This window comes from Cavia porcellus, unplaced genomic scaffold (assembly GCF_034190915.1).
Source record: "Cavia porcellus strain 051 isolate PalLab524CR breed Dunkin Hartley unplaced genomic scaffold, mCavPor4.1 scaffold_5, whole genome shotgun sequence".
Lineage (NCBI taxonomy): Eukaryota > Metazoa > Chordata > Mammalia > Rodentia > Caviidae > Cavia > Cavia porcellus.
Genome location: NW_026947488.1, coordinates 32,332,812 through 32,338,841, shown reverse-complemented (window position 1 = coordinate 32,338,841; position 6,030 = coordinate 32,332,812).

Here is a 6,030-nt window from a genome sequence, read left to right as displayed (position 1 = left end):
GGGTGAAGGAGCTGTGCTGGTGGAATGAGGGTTCTGTGCTGGAGCCGAGAAGTCACACTCACAACAAAGACCAGGGCTGTCCTGAAGGCATTACAGCCATCCTCAGTGACACAGAGGCCCCAAGCTCCTCCAATGACAAGCACAGTCGGGCACATGCCAGGAAGCCAGCATGACAAGTTCATCCTGGAGACCAAGCGGCGCACATCTTCCCCTCCAAAGCCAGGAAGCAATGCTCGATGTGAGGAACAAAGCTTCTCCAGGAGAATGGCTCAAACAGCAACACTTAGGAGAACCCACAATGCCTCAGGGTAACAATGCATTAAAGCCCCAATGTCTCAACACCTTAACAACCTCCTTCTCCTTCTCCATCTATTTATGCTGGCAACTTTCCTCAGGGGAGCATTTTCACTCAGTGCCACGCTGATGTAATCCAGCTGGCATTAAGTTGACCACCAGTTCTTAATCCGTAACAGACAAGGAGATAATATAGTAACCATTATTTGTTTTCTGTTAGTTGGTTCTGAATGCCTTGTAACACTTTCATTCTCTTGAATGGTTTTATACTATTTTGTTATGTTTGATACTATAGTATGTGAAGGTATACTCAAATATTTCGAGGAAAGAAACACTATGGTAGCTACTGTTACGTCGGGTTGTCTTGTGGTGAAACCTATGTTGCTTAAATTGTTCTGATCTGTTTTGTTATGTCCTCTTTTATCTTAATCTTTTTAAAATAAAAAAAGACAGGAGACATCACAATCCCTGATTTGAAATTATATTATAAAGCTACTGTGATAAAACAGTGTGGTGCTGGCACACACACACACACACACACACACACACACACACACACACACAAAGACCCAAAGATCAATGGAATAGATTAGTAGATGCAAAAACAACTGCAGACACACTAAGCCATTTTATCTTTGACAAAGATGTCAAATACATTAACTGAAAGAAAGATAAGCCTCTTTAATAAAGGGTGCTTGAAAAACTGGCTTTCCACATGCCAAAGGTTAAAACCTGACTCATATCTTTCACCATGTACTAAGCTAAAATCAGAATGAATCAAAGATCGTAATATTAAAGTAGAAACATTAAATCTGTTGAAAGATAGAGTAGGTAAAACTCTTGAAGATGTTGGTGTAGGCACAGGAACTACCACAAAGAATCAGCCACTGGGATCTCACCCTACTGAAAAGCTTTTGCACAGCAAGAGAAACTCACCAACAGAGTGAAGAGATGACCATAAGTTGGGAGAAAATATTTTCCATCTGTACCTCAAACAAAGGATTACTATGAAGAACATATAAAAAGCTCAAAAAATCAGTCCTCTCAGATTTAAAGACGCAATCAAAAAAAGGGCATCTGAGATGAATACACACTTCTCAGATGAAGAAACAGGAACAGCAAATAAATATGTGGAAAAATGTTCAACATTATTGGTCATTTGAGAGATGCAAATTAAACAACACTGAGATTCCAACTCACCCCAGAAAGAACAGTTACTATCAAGAATCAAGCAATAACAAATGCTGTAGGGGCTGTGAGGAAAAAGGAGCCCTTCTCCACTGTTGGTGGGAATGCAGACTGGTGCAACAACTGTGGAAATCAGTGTGCAGGTTCCTCAACAAACTAGGATTGGAGGTCCCATTCAACCCAGCAATTCCCCTTGTTGATGTCTTTCCAAACGACTTAAAAACATCACACCACAGTGATATATGTGCATCCATATTTATAGCAGCAGAATTTGTAATATGCAGATCTTGTAGACAACCTAAATATTTGTCTACTGAGAGATGGATAAAAAAGATGTGGTATTTTTAAACAATGGAGTATTACTCAGCCATAGTAATGATAAACTAGACACTTTTATAGGTAAGTGGATGCACCTTGAGAATATATTCATTAGTGACATAAATAAGGCACATATGTAAACATCATATTGTTTCATTAATGTGACAAGCTGAAAGAAAAAACATATGTATATGTGTATGTATATAAAAAGTTAAGATTCTTATACTACTGGTTTCTTTGAGTTCGCTGAAGAGAAAGATTTGTACTGATATTGTTCAGACAATTGAAGGCAGATGTCTGTGCTCTGGGAATGAGTGCTCTGGGAATCACAATGCGCAGTGTATGTATCATTTTTACCCCGATTGACATACTTTAAAATTTTGTTGTAGCTTTTGTTTTCATTGTTGTTATTGTTCTTCTTCTTCTTCTTTTCTTTCTCTTTATCTATGAATAAAATAGATTTGGGAAGAAAAAAGATTTGGAAGATTTAAACCAGAAAACTCCAACTCCCTTTATAAAGCTAATGTAATCTTAATGTCAAATCCAGAAAAATATAAGAAAGAAAATCCAAACCAATCTGTTTCTTGAATATCCAAGGAAAGTACCTAGCAGGGCACAGTGTCCTGTGATCCCAGTGACCCAGGAGGCTGAGGCAAGAGGGTCAAAAGCTTAAAGCCAGCTTAGGTGACACAGTAAGGCCTTCTTTCACTGAAAAGTGGAAAGAACTGGGGATATCACTCAGGGGTAGGGTACAGCCCAGCACACAGGCTTAGTCTCTAGCACCACTGGAGGAGAAGAGGACACTAAACAAATAAGCAGCCTGCTTAAACCCAACGTTAGAAAACCAAACCCAGCATTATGTACTTTGGGTCAAGAGATAAGTAATTCAACATTAGAATGGAGCAAAATTATACAACTATCTCAACAGCTAAAATGCACAAAATAAAGTTCAATACCCAGTAAGTGACTTTAAAATCAAATAAACTAGAAAAAAGATTTTTCCTGATCAACAGCAGCATCATACTTAATGGTGAACATAAAAGGCCATTAGGGAGAGGGAACTTGGCAAATCAGCAGGATGAGGTGGTCACACTTCCTTCTGGCGTGTGTACTTCAGGAAGCAGCCAAAACGTGACCCACTTGTGTTACAGCTGCACTTCCCATCTCAACCTGATTATCACCATGGCACAAAGAGATCTCACCAAACCATTCACCTATGCCTAAAGTGATCACACAATGGACCGTGTGGCCAGTGGAGTAATGAAGACCAGCCTCCTGTGGACGAACACAAGCCTTCCTTCCCATTCCTCACCTCTGCTGGACTTTGGAAAATGGAAAGGGAGCCATGGACAAAGAGGTTCCAGCTGTTACAGGGAGATGAAGAGAACAAATTTGCCTGGAGAGGCAGCAGTGTGTGATTACGGACTTCAGAAACCAGAGAAAAAAGTTAGGGAGGCGACTGAAATTTTTTACTTAGTTTACTGTTAAAATTACCAGTGATGGAAATTTCGTATGAAACAGCCCCTACAACAAATCCTGAGGAAGCATTTGGGCATGAGTTTATTTGGGAAGGGACTCTAGGAAATAGGAGCAGAGGAAGGGAACAGCTAATATGGTCACACTCAGGGCAGGGTGGCTCTGTTCCCAGTGCCCAGGCACCGGACACCTGTGCTGTGTGAGGATGAAACGAGGGGCTGGAGTCTCCACTGCTGTGGCCGCTGAAGGCTGCTGACATTGTTCCTTCCCAGTGCTTCTGGCTGATTGGTAGTCTCTAGTCAGAAGAAAGCGCTGGGGTTGTGCAGTCCTAGGGGCCATGCAAGCCTGACTTGCTTGGTGGACAGATCTGCAGCTGTCTCTTGCACAGGTGTGAGCCAATGGGCGTCCTCCACACTTGATCACGCCAGTTGACTAAGGCAGCTTAGGCACATGCTTACTTCTGGCAGACTTTCTGGGCCCTCCGAAGCAGGATCAGCCTCGTCTCCAGCTTTTGGAGCATGTGCTCACGTTTCTGCTGGTGCCTGGCTTCTTTTGCCTGACCCACCTCCTGCTTCCTGGTGCACGAGCTGACTGGGCCCATCACCCTCCTGCCAAGCTGAGCTGCCTGCCCTTGCTGAGTGAACAAATTCATTCCTTCAAAAGTCGTTTGAATAGCATCTTAACTTGGGGGTCCCCTCAGGCAGTCTGAGACAGGAACTTGGAAGCAGGTAGCTCACCTGAGAGCTGATTCCTCAGCAGCAGGTAGGAGGAAGGAGGAGGATTCCAGGGAAGAGGGAAAAATAAGTGCAGGGCCTCACTGACCTGACAGGAATCCTGTCTCTGGGAAGGGAAGCCTGAGTCTGGGGAGACAGAATGAGTATTTGCACAGGGCAGAGTCACTGCTTACAGTTGGGCAATGAGAGATGGCAGAGGCTTGGGATGACTGCTGGCCAGTGCCCAGGTGCTCAGGAAGGCCTCCAGGGAGAAAGGGGTTTCAGTTGTGGGCTTCCCACCTGTATCACTGACGGGGACCATGGAAGGTGGCCTGCCTGGCTTTATACTCCAGGAACACAGACTCGCTGAGCAGAAGCACCAAAGGATGTCCTGTTTCTAGGCTGGGAAAACCGAAAGCAGAGCCTGGGCTATCCTGACCATCTGTTCCTCCAGGTGCTGCATCCTGGCACATTCCAATTATTCTCCAAAACTATGGATGAGAAGGGGTCATCCTTACATGCACCTGGGAGAAGTCTTCACAGCTGCCTGGATGAAGGGATACTTCTTTGAGGATCCAGAGGGAGTCCGATGCAAGCCCCAGAGTGGTCCCAAGAGATGCTCTGAGGTAGCACAGAAGTCTCCACAACTGGAGAGCTCAAGTCAAAGATAAGGGACACAGGCACTGTGAGGCCAGATGGAACACTGAGGTCTCGTGTTTCAGCAGGGAAACAGAATACACCCATAAGCAAGGCACCCAGTGTGATCAGTCCTATGAAGGAAATGCATAGAGAATGACAGAAAAGTTTTGGAGAGGCCATTGTATATAAAGTGGCCATGCAGGTGCGGTTAAGCTGAGTCTTTAGTTATGAGAATCTCCTAAGACCTGGTAGGAAAGCTGTCCAAGCAGTAAATTGGGTATGCAAAACTTTGACACATTCTCGAATCTGTACAGTGAAACACAGAGACAGTAAGGGAGTGATAAAGATGCCGTGAGTCAGCCAGGAGCTGGGCCAGCCCTGTTCCATGAACAGGGATTTCGAGATGCTAGAAAAATTATAAAGTAGAACTGAGACGTAACTCTGTAAGTGTTGTACTAGCAAAGATACTCCGAAGAACTGGGACGGTGATGGGGGACCCACACCCTGTACCATGTCTGCCAGTTAGTGTGTTAGGACAGGGGCCAGGGCCAGTTCAAATGCATTTGTGCAGGATGTGTTTTAACAGAGCACATCTTGGCCGGGCATGGTGGCCACAACTGTAATCCCAGCACTTGGGAGGCTGGGGCAGGAGGATTCCAAATTCAAGGTCAGCCTAGACTCCATAGCAAGACTATACATTCAAACAACAAAAAGGGCATATCCTTTACCATTGCCAGTTCCACTGCTAAGAGTTTTTCCTATAGATCTACTCACAAGCACGCACAAAGATAGTGTTGGGATTCTGCAGCATTAATATAGCATCATCATTATATAGCAAATTACTGGTGGGAAAACTTGGGTCCGGCCCACAGAGAGCGGTTCTTCAGCACACAGGCTCAGCGCCGCAGTCCCTGCATCCCCCAGTTATATCATTCAGAAAGCCCTGTGGAGACCACGGCCTGTGATCTCGCTACGACCCGGGGCCCCCCACGGCGTACTTGCACCAGGCCTGGCGCACTCACGCCCAGGGGCCGCGGCGGTCCCGTGAAGTGCGTCTCTAACCCGGACGCCACGCGGCAGCCCAAATGTGAGGGCATCACAGGAGGGCCCCCCGCTTGGGGGACTCCTGAGCAACCCTACGGGGCGGCACATTACGGGACCAGCCATCAGGAACTGGCGGCCTGAGTGGCTTCCAGGGGGCCATGAGAAAACGGGTGAAAAGTGTGGAGGCGACCGCCCTGTCAACTCGGTGCAGCTGCATTGTCACGTATCCGCTTAGAAATAAAACGAGAATTTGGATGTGGAGGGACACAGGGAACCCCGTCAGTAGGTCACCGCAGAGAGGAATGCCGGGCTACGCCCCCGAGGGGTCACCAAGCGGAGGAAGCGCATCCAGGGTCCC